The sequence below is a fragment of the Bubalus bubalis genome, chromosome X, assembly GCF_019923935.1.
Source record: "Bubalus bubalis isolate 160015118507 breed Murrah chromosome X, NDDB_SH_1, whole genome shotgun sequence".
NCBI classification, from domain to species: domain Eukaryota; kingdom Metazoa; phylum Chordata; class Mammalia; order Artiodactyla; family Bovidae; genus Bubalus; species Bubalus bubalis.
In genome coordinates, this window is record NC_059181.1 from 56,210,986 (window position 1) to 56,228,626 (window position 17,641).

At 44.7% G+C, this 17,641-nt stretch overlaps 1 pseudogene; it reads left to right on the forward strand.

Annotated features, from left to right (window-relative positions):
* The first annotated feature begins 7,818 nt into the window (after positions 1 to 7,818).
* On the forward strand, positions 7,819 to 10,539 carry LOC102400673 (annotated as a pseudogene).
* The last annotated feature ends 7,102 nt before the right edge of the window (positions 10,540 to 17,641 follow it).

Genomic DNA, 17,641 nt, shown 5'->3' on the forward strand with positions numbered 1-17,641 from the left:
AGGATGTTGAGGGTAGTTAACAGTCCCCTTGTGTCTACATATTACCCAAGGAGGTAATATATAGAGGTCTGTTCTTGGAGGTCTGTTCACTTTTTCACTATCAGGGCAATTTATGCATGAATCTTTTCTCAAGCCTGTTAACTCTTTCCCTATTGTTGCTCCCTGGGGTCTGTACAATGACTACAGGCCTCAGTTAAATCCTCCCCATCTGTGCTCCTTTGACGTGTACGGAAAAGCAAACATCTGCTAACTCTTCCATTGTTAGTGCCTCTCCTCCTATGTGCATTAACCCCAGCCCTCACTTAATGCTTCTGTCATAAGTGCTCATTACTTGTAAGCTTAAAGTCAGTTCTTGGTTGACTCTTTCACCATCATTGCCCCTTTGGTATAGGTTGTGAATTGTGGGTCATTGTTAATTATACCACTATTAATGTTTCTCTGATATATCTCAAATTTGGGTCTAAGGTAACATTTCCATTTCCAAAGCCTCTCTGGAAGGACTTTGGAACTGGGCCAACATTCCACTATCAGGGCCCTTCTGGTTTGACTTTGAAAGCGAGGTGTTTGTTGTTTCCTTCACCCATACACCCTGTTAGAGGTCTTGAATCCTAGGACATTCTTAAATACTATACCACCAGTGTTAGTCACTCAGTTGTGTCTGACTCTTTGCGACTCCATGGACTGTAGCCCACTAGGCTCCTATGTCCAAACGATTCTCCAGGCAAGAATACTGGAGTGAGTGGCCATTCCCTTCATCAGGAAATCTTTCCCACCCAGGGATTGAATCCAGGTCTCCTGCACTGCGGGCAGATTCTTTACCATCTGAGTCACCCCTTGGTGGCTTGCTTGCTTCCTTAAGCGATCCTCAATATAGAACCTATGCTTTTCTTAACTATACAGTCCCGCTCTTGGCCAACCTCAATCTAGCCCTTTGTTACATCTTCTAAAATCAATGCCCCTTAGGGTTTACCTTGAACCTCTATTAAATTCTTTTGACTTTGATACGAACTGCAAAATGCTGCTTCTGCCCACTTTTAAGTGACGCGTGCAGTAAGTCCAGGCTGTGAGTGACGGGATTGGGCGGGCCTCTCTGTGTTCGAAGGAGCCAATGGCAGACTGTGAGTGACAGGAGCGGGCGGACCCTGACCTGCCCAAGGAGCAATAGGACGCAGGAGGGCAATGACGCTGGGCAAGGAGTGGTGCGCGGGGAGTGTAGTCTAAGCACCTAAATGAATACAAACATTGTGTCAAAGTACTCTTCACTTTCTCCAGACGCTCTAGAAAGGAGGCTTCTGCAGAGCAGTCTCTCGGGCCTTGATTCCACTATCCCTCGTTAGCATTACCCGCCTCGCCGCCGGTTCCCACAGAACAGCCTAATCGGCAGTATCTCCACGCCTTTGCTCTGGCGGTGACTCAGCTCAGGGCCGGGAACACCCATTCTTCCTCCCAGGACAGTCGCGGCCGTTCGGAGCCTCACACTGCTTTCAGAGCACCAAGTGCAATTATCTTGCCTCTGAAATTCCACGAGGACTGCCCGGACTCAAAAACACATATATCCTCTGGCTGGAATGGCAGTCCCCAGAAGTCGTGGGGGGCACTATACATTTCCCGGTTCACAAGCAAGTTGCTGTCACAGAGCGAGTGATGCTATTTTTGTTACTGGCAGAGCTGGGCTCCGCAGCTGGTTCTGAGTGGGCGGAAGATAAGATGATACGCCATCCAGACAAGGGAGTTTCAAGGGATGCTGTGCCCTTTTGTGCAAACGGGGAGCCAAGCCTGGATTGAGAAGATTTTGGGTCCTGATTGCAGAGCCAAAGTGAGGGGCCCAGCTGAGTGATGGGCATCTGTGTGGACAGCGATGGGGCATGTGGAAGGACTAATGAGGGGTCCTTTGGACTGAATGATGTGAACAACAGTGATAGGGGAGTCTGGAGGATCAGGCATAACGATGCGTGGGATATGTGATAGGGAATTTAATGGGGATAAGTGATGGGGGATTTGTTAGGTGAGAATTGCTGTCTGTAGGGTGAATGATCGGAGAAGGCGATGGCACCCCACTCCAGTACTCTTGCCTGGAAAATCCCATGGATGGAGGAGCCTGGTAGGCTGCAGTCCATGGGGTTGCTAAGAATCGGACACGACTGAGCGACTTCACTTTCACTTTTCACTTGCATGCATTGGAGAAGGAAATGGCAACCCACTTCAGTGTTCTTGCCTGGAGAATGCCAGGGACGGGGGAGCCTGGTGGGCTGCCATCTATGGGGTCGCACAGAGTCGGACACGACTGAAACGACTTAGCAGCAGCAGCAGTAGCAGGGTGAATGGTGGGATTTCAAGGGGTGAGCAAAGGAGGTCTATAGGGTGAGTGAAAGGGACCTGGGATGAGTGATGGAGGGTCTGTTTCGGGAAAGTGATGGGGGATCTGTGAGGTGAGCAATAGGAGGTCTATAAGATGAGTGGTGAGGTTCTATGGGGACAGGAATGGGAATGTGTAGGGATGTCATGTTGCGATTCTTTGGGACCAGGTGGCTCTTTTAGACCAATAATAAATACATCCATTAATAAACAAAAATCCCCGCCCTTGTGGTTTCAGCATTCCAGTGGAAGAGTCAGTCACTGAAGTTTTGATTTATTTTCCCTGATGACTACCTTTTCATATATGCATTGATCACTTGGAGATCCTATTTTGTGAGGTGCCTAGTCAGATCTTTAGCTCATTTTTATTTTGCATCACTTGCTTTTTCCTTATTGGTTTGTAGGAGTTGGTTTCATATATTTGGATACCACTCTTTTACTTGTGATATGTGTTTTGCAACTATCTCCTTAATTTTTGGTTTCTCTTTTCCTTATGTGGCTTTGAATACCAAAGAAATTCTCACACTGTTAAGGATGTTCTAGGACCTGGAACAGAGTTCCCAACCTGGAGATCTGACAAAGGGACTTAGAACCCCCAGGGAATTTGACTCTGGAGGCCAGTGTGATTTGATTACAGAACTTCCCCAGGACTGGGGAAACAGACTCTTGGAGGGCACAAAGAAAACCTTGTGCACACCAGGAGCAGTGTCCCCACAAGAGACTGAGCCAGACTTGCCTGTGAGTGTCCAGGAGTCTCCAGCAGAGGCATGGATCAACAGTGGCCTGCTGTGGGGTCAGGGGAACTGAATAAAACAGTGGGTACATAAGTTCTTTTGAAGGAGGTTACCATTACCATAGTTTGGCCTCAAGCCAAACAACATGGAGGGAACACAGCTCCACCCATCAACAGAAAACTGGATTTAAGATTTACTGAGCATGGCCCTGCCCATCAGAACAAGACCCAGACTCCTCCACAGTCAGTCTCTCCCATCAGGAAGCTTCCACAAGCCTCTTATCCTTATCCATCAGAGGGCAGACAGAATGAAAACCACAATCACAGAAAACTAACCAAACTGGTCACATGAATTGCAGCCTTGTTTAACCCAATGAAGCAATGAGCCATGCCATGTAGGGCTACCCAGGATGGACGGGTCATGGTGGAGAGTTCTGACAAAACGTGGTGCACTGGAGAAGGGACCGGCAAACCACTTCAGTATTCATGCCTCGAGAACCCCATGAATAGTATGAAAAGGCAAAAAGATAGGACCCTGAAAGATGAACTCCCCAGGTCAGTAGGTGCCCAATATGCTACTGGAGGCCAGTGGAGAAATAACTCCAGAAAGAATGAAGAGACGGAGCCAAAACAAAAACAATACCCAGTAGTGGATGTGACTGGTGATGGAAGTAAATTTCGATGCTGGAAAGAACAATATTGCATAGGAACCTGGAATGTTAGGTCCATGGATCAAAATAAATTGGAAGTGGTCCAACAGGAGATGGCAGGAGTGAACATCGACATTTTAGGAATTAGTGAACTAAAATGGACTGGAATGGGAGAATTTAGTTCAGATGACCATGATATCTACTACCATGGGCAAGAATTCCTTAGAAGAAATGGAAAAAAGTGAAAGTGAAGTCGCTCAGTTGTGTCCGACCCTTTGCGACCCCATGGACTGTAGCCTTCTCCATCCATGGGATTTTCCAGGCAAGAATACTGGAGTGGATTGCCATTTCCTTCTCCAGGAGATCTTCCTGACCCAGGGATTGAACCTGGGTCTCCCTCATTGTAGGCAGATGCTTTACCGTCTGAGCCACCAGAGAAGAAGAAATGGAGTAACCCTCATAGTCAACAAAAGAGTCTGAAATGCAGTACTTGGGTGCAATCTCAAAAATGACAGAATGATCTCTGTTCGTTTCCAAGGCAAACTATTCAATATCACAGTAATCCAAGTCTATGCTCCAACCACTGATGCTGATGAAGCTGAGGTTGAACGGTTCTGTGAAGACTTAACAAGACCTTCTAGAAATAACACCAAAAAAAAAAAAAAAAAGATGTCTTTTCATCATAGGCGACTTGAATGCAAAAGTAGGAAGTCAAGAGATACCTGGAGTAACAGGCAAACTTGGCCTTGGAGTACAGAATGAAGCAGGGGAAAAGCTAACAGAGTTTTGCCAAGAGAATGCACTGATCATAGCAAACACCCTCTTTCAACAACACAAGAGAAGACTCTACACATGCACATCACCAGATGGCCAATACCAAAATCAGATTGATTTTTTTTAAAGATGGAGAAGTTCTATACAGTCTGCAATAACAAGACCAGGAGCTGACTTTGGCTCAGATCGTGAACTCCTTATTTCAAAATTCTCTGATATATAATAGTAAGAATTATAATAAGAATATTCACAGCTACTCTGTGCCAGGCACCATTATTATAAATTCTAATGGAATTAACTCATCTAATATACCCAGAAATGCTTTGTGCTAGGTACTATTATTGTCCCCATTTTTCAGATGAATAGACTGAGGCACAGCTAGTACATGGTCTAGACAGAACTCTAAAGCAGCGAAGTCATAAATAAGGGAACAACCTTATAAAAATTTTTTTGTATAGGTCAAATCCTTAGACATAAGTGTGCTAGGTTAGAGAGCAAGCATATTTAAAATGTAAAGAGTATTTCTTAAATTCTATTTTGATATTGTATAATCAGCTTCTACATGTAGTTAAAAATCGTTTACAAGGAGGACCACTTCCCAATATTTTATCCACTACCAGATAGCATCAGTGTTTTTCATGCTTGTTGTTTTTAAGGTTGAACGTTATATCTTCTTTTCATCTGCTTTTCTTTAATGATTAAATGAGCATCGGCATCTTTTCACATTTGTATTCGCCATTTTGTGTTTCTCTGTAAATCTTCCATTTCCTTCTTTGTCTTTTGCTTATTGCTTTCTAACAGCTAGAAACACAAGCTGGAATAAAGATTGCTAGGAGAAATATCAATAACCTCAGATATGTAGATGACACCACCCTTATGGCAGAAAGTGAAGAGGAACTCAAAAGCCTCTTGAAGGAAGTGAAAGTGGAGAGTGAAAAAGTTGGCTTAAAGCTCAACACTCAGAAAACGAAGATCATGGCATCCGGTCCCACCACTTCATGGGAAATAGATGGGGAAACAGTGGAAACAGTGTCAGACTTTATTTTTCTGGGCTCCAAAATCACTGCAGATGGTGACTGCAGCCATGAAATTAAAAGACGCTTACTCCTTGGAAGGAAAGTTATGACCAACCTAGATAGCATATCCAAAAGCAGAGACATTACTTTGCCAACAAAGGTCTGTGTAGTCAAGGCTATGGTTTTTCCTGTGGTCATGTATGGATGTGAGAGTTGGACTGTGAAGAAGGCTGAGCGCCGAAGAATTGATGCCTTTGAACTGTGGTGTTGGAGAAGAGTCTTGAGAGTCCCTTGGACTGCAAGGAGATCCAACCAGTCCGTTCTGAAGGAGATCAGCCCTGGGATTTCTTTGGAAGGAATGATGCTAAAGGTGAAACTCTAGTACTTTGGCCACCTCATGCGAAGAGTTGACTCATTGGAAAAGACTCTGATGCTGGGAGGGATTGGGGGCAGGAGGAGAAGGGGACGACAGAGGATGAGATGGCTGGATGGCATCACTGACTCGATGGACGTGAGTCTGAGTGAACTCTGGGAGTTGGTGATGGACAGGGAGGCCTGGTGTGCTGCCATTCATGGGGTCGCAAAGAGTCGGACACGACTGAGCGACTGATCTGATCTGAATATGAATTTTGAAGTACACATTAAAACTTTTTTCTGGCTAGGTGGGGATTTATCTCTCAACCTTTTTGTCGGTTCTCACTAGAATGCAAGCTCCTTGAGGGAAGGTATTTTAACCAGGTTTCTTTCCTATTGTATCCCCCGTCCTTAGACATTGCCTGGTATTCAGCAGGTGCTCAATAACTGCTTGTTGAGTGGATGAATGCGTTTTTCACTTAACAATATATTTTAGAGATTGTTGCATGTGAATCTATGTAGTTTCCTTACTGCTTTTTATGACTCCATATGGTATTTCCTCGTGGGGATTGAAGCATAATTGATTCATCCAATCCCCCATGAGGCTGTTTACATACTTTTGCTACTATAAACAGTACTATAGTGCAATATCTTCACATGTGCTATTTTGCTCATGTATATGAGTATTTATATAAAATAATTTCTAGAAATGGAATGGCTAGTCGGAGGATATGTACATGTAGAATTATGATGAATATTGTGAAATTAATTGCCCTTAAAATATATGGTACTAGCATATACCCACAATTTGAGTGTGCTTGACATTTTCACCAACTCAGTGACTTATCAAACTTCAATCTTCAATAAAATATAAAGGAAATGTGATGTCTTCTTTTAATTTGCATTTCTCTTCATGCAAATGAAGCCAAGCATCATTTTACATGCTTAGAATCAATTTGCATTCGCTTTTTTGTGAATTGGTAGTCATGTCCTTTGACTATTTTTTTAAGTTAAGTTGTTGGTCTTTTTATTCTTGCTTTGTAGGAGCTCTCTCACTCTACTGAGGACATTAACTTTTTGTCCATCCTATGTGCTGTGCCTATATCTTCTCTCCAGTTCATTGCTTGTTCTTTGAGCTATGATATATTTTGTCATGCAGTATAGAAAGTAGTCAAATTTATCAGTTTTCCTTTGTGGCACCTGTGTTTTGTAGCATGCTTTGTTAGAAGAGTCTTCTCCACTTTAAAATTATTATATATATATATATTTTAAAGCAAATCCATCTCTCCTGTCTTTATTTTATGGCTTCCCTCTTTCTTTGTTTAAATTTTTGTTAGATCTAAATTTTTTTTTATGGGTACAGAATTAAATAGAGAATTCAACTTTACATTTCTTTCTGATAACTACCCAGTTTTGAGTAATTTATTTTTTCTATACTTATTTGAAGTGCTACCTTGATTATGTATTAAATTTTCCACTTTTATTTGCATCTATTTTTAGGCTCTCTTGGAGAAGGAAATGGCAATCCACTCCAGTATTCTTGCCTAGAGAATCCTGTGGACAGAGGAGCCTGATGGGCTGCTGTCCATAGGGTCCACAGAGTTGGACGCGACTGAAGCGACTTAGCATGCATGCATGCATTGGAGAAGGAAATGGCAACCCACTCCAGTGTTCTTGCCTGGAGAATCCCAGGGACAGAGGAGCCTGGTGGGCTGCCATCTATGGGGTCGCACAAAGTCGGACATGACTGAAGTGACTTAGCAGCAGCAGCAGTGGCGGCAGCTTAGGCTCTCTACTCTGTCCTGCTAACTATTCTTGCTAATGGCAGGGTTTCACATTCTTTTTCTCATTAACTATGCTACACAAAGTACAAAGTAGGCATCCTACAGGTATTGCTGTGGGAAAAATGATCAGAATGAGCAGATTGTACAGGAATATGCTGTTACAGGAGCCAGTGACATTTGAGGATGTGGCTGTGGACTTCACCCAGGAGGAGTGGCAGCAGCTGGCCCCTGCTCAGAAGACCCTACACAGGGATGTAATGCTGGAGATCTATAGCCACCTGGTCTCTGTGGGTAAGGGGAAAATTCTCTGTATAACAATGAGTCAAATCCTCTTCATCTTTCAGAAATGTCAAGACCATGACCTTTATGATTTTTTACAAACAGGATGTTTTATCATTTCAGTTTTTTATGTTTATATTTTTGCTATATTTGGAATTGATTTTTGAGAGTTAAAGATCTATCTTTGCTGGGAGTTCCCTTTTTTCTCCTCATGAGTTTCTGAGCTGCCAAGACCAAGGTGATTGTAATTTTTCCTTAACAGGGTGTTCATATTTAAAACTAGACATAATCTCCAAGTTGAAACATGGAAAGGACCCATGGATTATAGAGAGTGAGTTGTCAAGGTGGACCTATTCAGGTAAGTGAGAATTGGGGAAATGGCTTATAGAACATTTTCTTCTTCCCTGACATGAGTGGCTTCCTCTCTTCCTTAAAATTTGTTAGTCCTCCTTTTTAATATCCATCAGCCTCCTTCTTAGGATGTCTGTTCATTCCTGTTTTCTTTTTGGTGTCTATTTTACCTTTCTCTTCTTTCAGGTAGAGAGAAAAGCTCTGACTCTTGTCAGCAGATCATTTCTGAGGAACTTTCATTTCAAATGGAGATACTGGAAAGAGCCCCAAAGGATAATTCATTGTGCTCTGTCTTTAAAGTCTGGTATATTGATGGTCAGATATCGAGCAAACCAAGGCAGCGTTTTGAGGCAGATCACCGTCTTCAGCCATGAAACAATGACCAAGAAGAGAGGCCCTAAATGTAATGTATTTGGAAAAATATTCAGTGGATGCATAGACCTTGATCCTTCAAGTAAAACACCCCATCACTTTGATTCATGTTAAAAGAGCTTGCAATCTAATTTAGACTCACTGACTTGTAATAGGAGCTATATAAGAAAGAACCCCATTGAGAGATTTGGATGTGGGAAACCACTTAGCTATAGTTCATTTTGTTCAGTGCCTGAGAAAATTCACATTGGAATGAAATCCCATGCACACAGTCAATGTGAAAAAGTTATAAATCATAAGCAAGCCTATATTCGGTATAAGAAAGTTCAAGTTGGGGAGAAACAAAATGTTTGTAGTGTGTGGGGGAAGGGCTTTATTAAGAAGTCACAGCTTGTTATACGTCAGAGAGTTCATACTAGAGAGAAACTGTATGTATGTGGAGATTGTGGAAGAGCCTTCAATGAGAAATCACACCTCACTGCGCATCAGAGGATTCACACTGGGGAGAAATCCTATGAATGTTCTGAGTGTGGGAGGGCCTTCTCCCAGAAGTCTCTCTTCATTGTTCATCAGAGAGTCCACACTGGAGAGTAACCTTATGAATGTTTGGAGTGTCAAAAGGCCTTCTCCCAGAAGACACATCTCATTACACATCAGAGAGTTCATACCAGAGAGAAGCCCTTTGGATTCAGTGAGTGTGGTAAGCTAGTGGAGGTGATGGAATTCCAGTTGAGCTATTTCAAATCCTAAAAGATGATGCTATGAAAGTGCTGCACTCAATATGCCAGCAAATTTGGAAAACTCAGCAGTGGCCACGGGACAGGAAAAGTCAGTTTTCATTCCAATCCCAAAGAAAGGCAATGCCAAGGAATGCTCCGCCTACTGCACAATTGCACTTATCTCACACTCTGGTGTATGATAAGAGGTGACTTCTGAGAGAAGGCTTTTCCACATTCTGTACATGCATAAGGTGATGGTAATGTGGTAATGTAAAAGTAATGCTCAAAACTCTCCAAGCCAGGCTTCAGCAATACGTGAACTGTGAACTTCCAGATGTTCAAGCTGGTTTTAGAAAAGGCAGAGGAACCAGAGATCAAATTGCCAACATCCGCTGGATCATTGAAAAAGCAAGAGAATGCCAGAAAAACATCTACTTCTGCTTTTTTTTTACTATGCCAAAGCCTTTGACTGTGCGGATCACAATAAACTGTGGAAAATTCTTAACAGGTGGGAATACCAGACCGCATGACCTTCCTCTTGAGAAGTCTGTATGCAGGTCAGGAAGCAACAGTTAGAACTGGACGTGGAACAACAGGCTGGTTCCAAATAGGAAAAGGAGTACGTCAAGGCTGTATATTGTCACCCTGCTTATTTAACTTATATGCAGAGTACATCATGAGAAACGCTGGGCTGGATGAAGCACAAGCTGGAATCAAGATTGCCGGGAGAAATATCAATAACCTCAGATATGCAGATGACATCACCCTTATGGCAGAAAGTGAAGAAGAACTAAAGAGCCTTTTGACCAAAGTGAAAGAGAAGAGTGAAAATGTTGGCTTAAAGCTCAACATTCAGAAAACGAAGATCATGGCATCTGGTCCCATCACTTCATGGCAAATAGATGGGGAAACAGTGGAAACAGTGGCTGACTTTATTTTTGGGGGGGCTCCAAAACCACTGCAGATGGTGACTTCAGCCATGAAATTAAAAGACGCTTACTCCTTGGAAGGAAAGCTATGACCAACCTAGACAACATATTAGAAAGCAGAGACATTACTTTGCCAACAAAGGTCCATCTAGTCAAGGCTATGGTTTTTTCAGTAGTCATGTATGGATGTAAGAGTTGGAGTATCAACAAAGCTGAGCTCTGAAGAATTGATGCTTTTGAACTGTGGTGTTGGAGAAGACTCCTGAGAGCCCCTTGGACTGCAAGGAGATCAAGCTAAAGGAAATCAGTCCAAATGTTCATTGGAAGGACTGATGCTGAAGCTGAAACTCCAATACTTTGGCCACCTGATTCGAAGAACTAACTCCTTGGAAAAGACCATGATGCTGGGAAAGATTGAAGGCAGGAAGAGAAGAGGACGCCAGAGGATGAGATGGTTGGATGGCATCACTGACTCAACGGATATGAGTTTGAGCAAGTTCTGGGAGCTGGTGACGGGCAGGGAGGCCTGGTGTGCTGCAGTCCATGGGGTCACAAAGAGTCGGACATGACTGAGCGACTGAACTGAACTGTACACTCCGCTCCAACACCTCACAGATTGACTGGTATCAATCACTTTTGCCGATCAGGTGAAACTCTAAGAATTGCTTATTAAAGAAAGTGAAAAATCTGCCCAACTTTCTTATAATACCCATGCATCCATGCGTGCTAAGTCGCTTCAGTCATGTCCGACTCTTTGTGACCCCATGGACTGTAGCCCACCAGGCTCCTCTGTCCATGGGATTCTCCAGGCAAGAATACTGGAGTGGGTTGCCATGCCCTCCTCCAGGGGATCTTCCCGACTCAGGGATCGAACCCGAGTCTCTTATGTCTCCTGCATTGGCAGGCAGGTTCTTTACCACGAGTGCCACTTGGGAAGCCCATAATACTCACAACAGGCCACAGATACAATCTTGATACAGTCTACCTCCACTGCCATCACCCCTGGCAAAATGTAGAATCCAAGGGACATTCTCTGAACACAATATAATAAAATGAAAACAACTTTTTCTCTAGGAACTTTAAAAAACACCCTTAAAGACTGTCTGAAGATGGCTGTTTGAACAAACTTGTCTACCTCCCCACTGCACCACTGAAATGATGGAAAGGTTTCATTAATTCCTGGAAAAGAAAAAAGGGTGCCATCCAGGAACCAGGAATTGTGAAGGATTTCTAAAAAAAGAAAGCAGTGCAGATAAGGTTTACAAGGGTGAAGAGAACCAGAAGCCCAGAGGAGCAGGTGGAAGCAACTAAGAAAGGAAGAGTATGTCCAGAGAAACCCCAGGTGGAGGGTAAATACATAGAAAGAGCAAGAACTGCCCCCAGAACTACAGGGCTAGTTGGGTCATCAACACCCTTACATGGGTAGACAGCACTCTACTGACTTCTAATAATGGTGAACTCCCTACTTGCTACCTGGGAAGGGCCTGAGGTTAGGTGTGGGGAATTCTGAGAAGGAAGCAAATTAGAGCCTGAGGCACCTTCAGCCTCCACAGTAATAATGAAAGACAGAAACACATTTGTAGAGAGGGGATCACTTCCAGTCTGTGTGCTCCATGGCCAATCACCCCAAAGCAAACAGGATCCTCAGGTGTCCTACCCACTTAAGGAGAGTCTGAATGGGTGATACCTCAATCCATGCATTTTGTGAATACCACATGCAGATAAAACTGTAAAACACATGAAACGTTGTTCAAAGCAACATTATCCTATGCCAAGCATTGAAAAACTGTCCCTACAAGAACATGTGTCTCCCTAAAGGAGAATAAATCAATTTACTAAACCAAGAGAATAAAGTGAACTGGACTCAATCCACAGCAATATTATGAAGACAGTATAGTTTTCTCATTGTCTCCCAGTCTCCTTTCTGCCTTTGTCCCCCATCCAATACCTTCCTGATTTCTAAAGTCTAGTGTTTCATCGAAAGGAGAAATATGTTTACCATGGTTCCCATATAATTTCTTCTACAGTGTAGTTGGTTGGCTGATTTTCAATGCAAAAGGTGTCTGCCCCTAGCAGTGCACCCCAAGCCCTCTGTCTCTAATGGAAGGGTAAATCTGTCCCCTTTAGCAGTTCCTTCAGATGTGAACTGGATAGCAGGGTCTGGCCACTCCCCTGAGTCTCAGGCCCCCTACCAACCATGTAGGCTCTTTTGAGAGAGACTATAATAGAAAATAAAGCTAACAAAAATGGACAAGATGTGGATACAATAAATTATAAAACTTTATAGAAGACTTAAGAAAGACCTTAAAAATGGAGACAAAGCTCAGGTTCTCGGATAGGAAGGCTCAACTACATAAAGATGTCATTAACCCCCAAATTGATCTATGAATTAACTGAAATTCCAGTCAGAATCCCAACAGGGACCCCCTTTTTTTTTTTCCAATCATGGAACTTGACCAGTAGATTCTAAAATGTACCCAGGAGTTCAAAGGACCTAAAGAAGTACAAAGAGGAAGCACTTGCCTTCTGAACAGTCAATCCTATTGTGGAGCTATTGTCTCTGACATGGGATGGTGCTGGCACAGGGATTGGCAGATTGATCCTGGGACAGAAAAGAAAGCTGAGAAACAGAACCACACACGAATACCCTTGACATTAAGCTGAGGTGGCCCTCAGAGCAGTGGGAACAAGAAGACTCATTCATCATCAACTTTCTCCCTTAAGAGGATGACAGGAACCCATCTCTCACCTTGTCAGCCTTTCTCATGGAGCTTTGTACACAGTCAAGGCTTAATAGGAGCCTGATGATAAATTGAGTGAGAAAAATTGTACTATTTGCCTACCCTCGCTGAGAGATGGCCTCTGTCTAATGCCTGAAATCTCTCCATTTAAACAACATTCCTTTAGCTAGGGGTTTCAACCTTGGCACCATTGACATTTGAGAGGGGGTTGGATTATTTTTCTTGGGGGGGGGCACTGTTCTCTGCATTGTAAGTTGTTTAGCAGCATCCTTGATCTCTATCCACTAGATGCCAGTAGCCTATCCCCCTATCAAGTCATGACAGCCAAAAATGTTTCCAGACATTGTTGAGTGTCCCCTAGGGGGACAAGATCCACACCTGCCCTCTCCCATTGAGAACCACTGGATTAGGCAGTTCTCCCTCACCATACTCTCTTTTGTGATGTCATACCCTCCTTGTAGTTGACTTTAGAATGTTCACAAATATCCTATGCTTCCATAGGACTGCACACTTTCACCCCTTTGAGGGTCAGAGTTGGCCATTGGCCATTTGACGAGCCGGTTCATGCTTAGTTACTCTCTTTTCTCTCTGCTGGGCCACCCATGGGGCTACTCTGTGTCCTTGAGATCTGCCATGAGTGTGTTGATAATGTGCAGAAGAGCCCCAGTCTACCTGCAGTGGGCGTGCAGCATCAGTGAGAAATAAACTCTGGTTGTCTGTCATTTGTTTATAACCCAATCTACCCTGAGCTGGCATCTCTCTCCACCAAGGAGAGAGCCTGAGCTGGCATGTCTCTCCACCTGTTGTGAAATAGAAAAAATGTATATTGGCCTCTGCCCTTGGTTCCTGGAACAGAGCTCCAAAACCAGTGTAATTTCCTACGTGGTAAGAGCACTAACAGCATCTTTTGTTCTAATGAGGCAACTCTGAGTAGGGTCCTTGTCACCAGAAAGACCAAGTTATGATTACAAGCTTGGAATTTTCAGCCCCAACCCCCATCCTCCAGAGAAGGGAGAGGGCTGGAAAACGAGTTAATATTTGATCATGCCTACATGAGGAAGCCTCCATAAAATCCCATTAGCGTGGAGTTCCAGGAGCTTCCGTGTGGGTGAACACATCCATGCTGAGAGAGTGGGCACCCCAATGCCACAGAGACACAAGCTGTTGTGCCCTGAATCCTTCCAGAACTTACCCCAGGTTTCTCTACATCTGGCTGTTCATCTGTATCCTTTATCATGTTCTTTTATTATATAATAAACCAGTCAATGTAGGTAAGTGCTTCCCTGAGATCTGTGACCTATTATAGCAAAGGACTGAATATGAGAAGGGGGTCATGGGAACCTCTGATTTACAGCTGGTTGGTCAGAAGTACAGGTGACAACCTGGGGCTATGAACTGGCATCTGAGGTGGAAGGGACAGTCTTGTGGGACTGAGCTCTTAACTTGTCTGCACAAACTCCTGTTAGTGTCAAGACTGAATGGAACTGTAGGACACCCAACTGATGACGCCGAGAATTTCTTTGGTGTGAGTAAAAAACCCACACATCCCAGAAGCGCTGTGAGTGTGGTAGTAGCATGAGAGTGAAAGAGAGACATGAGAGTGTTTTCCCCAGACATCTGGGATGGCCCACCCCTACCCAGGTCAAGCCTGGGCCAAGCCTGGGAGCAGGAAGCCTCTAGGTTACACCTTCCAGGGGACCCTGGCTCAGAGGGGCATCATGAGGTTTCCTTGAACCTTCCCTGCAGGACTCAAAGCAGCAAGTCACCTGTTGGACACACACTGGGACCCTGGAGAAGGACTTTCCAAACTGCAGGTTGTGATTCATGGCCAATAGAATATTTTAAGGATTCTGAAAAGAATTGTGCATTTTAAATGAATTAGAATGAAATAACATAGCACATCACAAACAGAATAGACAATATTGGTGAATATCACATATATAAGGGTCAGTATTGTTCTGTGAAGCATTTGCTTTAGAATCACTTGTAAAATGTGTTCTTTACTGTGGGTCTTGGTGAATAAAGCTCAGAAGTGTTTTCTTGTGATGGATGTACTGCTCTTTCACACGTCCTTGCATTTTCCCAAGTCTTTACTAGGAATAGGATTCATTGTTTTTGCCTACTCTGTGACTTGTGGGATCTTAGTTCCCTGACCAGGGATTGAACTCAGGACCCTGGCAGTGAAAGCACAGAGTCCTAACCACTGGACTGCCACGGAATTCCCAGAATTTTGCTTTATAACGAATCCTAAAAATTACTGAAAGAGAAACAAGAAAGCCAGGAAGTAAAAACAGAAAGAAAGAAAGAAAGTCATTTTGGACGCTCATCAGGAGAGCACATGCATCCACATTGGACCCCAGGCTTGATTCGGGGCGCACCTGGGGCCACATACAGGCTGACTTCTGGCATCAGGCAAAGCCATAGTCTCCCTGCATCTCAAAAACTGGATTTGTCATAGGAGGAGGAGGGGGGAGGAGGAAGAGAAGGAGGAAAAGGAGGGAGGGAAGGAGCTGTATCTACCCAGGGAACCTAAGGGAAAATGCTCGTCATGACCCCAGAGTGCTTTCAAGCCACCCTTCCCTGCACCTGTCTCCTCTGCTGGGAAATTCAGCTGGTTCATCCAATCTTCTTCAGGAGAAAGGAAAATCAAATCTTTCTGTATCTCTTTTGGACGTCCTCTTCTGTATTTGCATGGACAATAAGGTACACGATGTTCATTAGCAGATTATTAAATCTGAGTAATGAAGAATGAAACTGGGGTAAAATAGAATTTATTTCTTCTTACAGCAAAGGCCAAGGTATCCAACCACCTGCAGAATCCTGCTCCAGGACTGGGGGCTGGGGTACAGCATTTGTCAAAAGAAAAGCTAGCAAGTTGGCCTGAGGCACAGGTAGAGTGACCTCACTGACCTGGGCAGCACCCACGTCTCCCTGCAGCATCAGGAAGGGTGTGCTGACAGTTCTAGGGGACCTCTGCCCCTAACCACCTGACCCCTCAAGGCTGTGATAACCCCCACTTGGCCCTGGGTCTCCCTTGCCTCCCTGCCAGACCCACTTCCACCCACCCTGTGTATCTCTGTCCTTCCTTGCCCCCAATAGGACCAGATCTGCCTCTCCCTCTGGGCATACTCTGTCTCTAGGGTTCCTTGTCCACATCCTCTTCCCGAGATTTGAGGCAGAACTCAGAGCTCATTCAAGTCTCTCCACCCCCCCAAATTTGTAGCTATCTTCCTTAGTGTCTCTGAAGTCACAGTGAGCTCCACGCTCAGCTCTCCCTGCATGTGCCAGCTGGAGGAACTCTGGCATGAAGCTGCAGGTCTGTTGGTGTCTCTGTCTCTCATTACCTCTCTCTAGCTATATGATAGTGTCTGTCTGTGCACAGAGGTTGATTGTGGAGGTAAGTGGGGAAATCCATACAAGATGCTTAGTATCACCCCAGGCACTTTGCAAGCATAAGATGAATGTTAATTGTACTTCCTATGGGTATTATGGAAGGTGGGCTGAGAGGGGGAGACCCCAAGGGACCACACCTCTTTCCTTCTTGCAGACATTGTTCCTGGCCTGGGATGCAGACTCCTGGGCCTGGGACTTGTCTCACACAAAGGTATGACCTTGAACGACAAGACATTGTTATTCTTGGAGGAGTAGGTGCGGACTCAGGTAAACTGGGAGGCCCTCGCCATGCAGCCACTGCTGGGAGGGTCATCCCTGTGAGGAAGAGTGTCTCTCAGAACATGCTGGTCAGAGAGGGTTTATGTGGGTGTCCACATCTGTCCATACCCCAGCCATGCTTCCTTTCCCACCTGTCTGTCATGGTCTACGCCACCTCTCAGGTCTAGAGATCCTCAGTCTCCTAGGACAAGCTCCTTTTACGCAGGGTCCCCCACCCCCAAGGTCTTTAGGAGACCAGACCCAGGCCTAGCCCCAGGGCTGCTGTGTGGACAGCAATCCTGTGACCCTGAAGCTGTCATAGAGTGTTTGTAGGAGAGGGTAGACCCAATTCTGGCCCAGCAACCATGGCTCCAACCTGGAGTTACAGGGACCAGTCAGAGTCCAGGAGCCCATCCTCTGCTGATTTATGGTTTCTCCCATCTTTGATCCAAATCTGTTGGGGTGAGGGGACGAGCCCAGAGGTGGGATGAAGGCAGGGGTAGGGGAGATGGCAGCTTCAGCAGGAGAGTGGAGACCTTCCAAGGCTGGATAAGAGCCAGGAGGCCAAGGCGATGGACAGTGGATGGTCAAAATGGTGCAACACTGCCGCCATCTGGGGCTGGTGTTTGATGTCCCATGCAAGTCACCTTGGATTTCTGTTGGTAGCTTTAATGTCCCCCAACACACACAATGATTTGCTCTAAAATAGACTCTTCTCTTCCCTTCCCCAGAACTGACTGTTCCAGCTCTGTGGGCTGCCATGGTCCATCTGGGGGAGGACTGTCCCATTCTTAACACTTGACCCCCATCCTGGCTCCCAAGCCGTTGGACCTGACATGGGCAATTTCCTGCCTCTGTCCAGTGGACTTTTCCATCTTTTGCTCCCTTGAATCATGACTAAGTGAACTCTTCCCTTCCTGTTCACGATGGGCC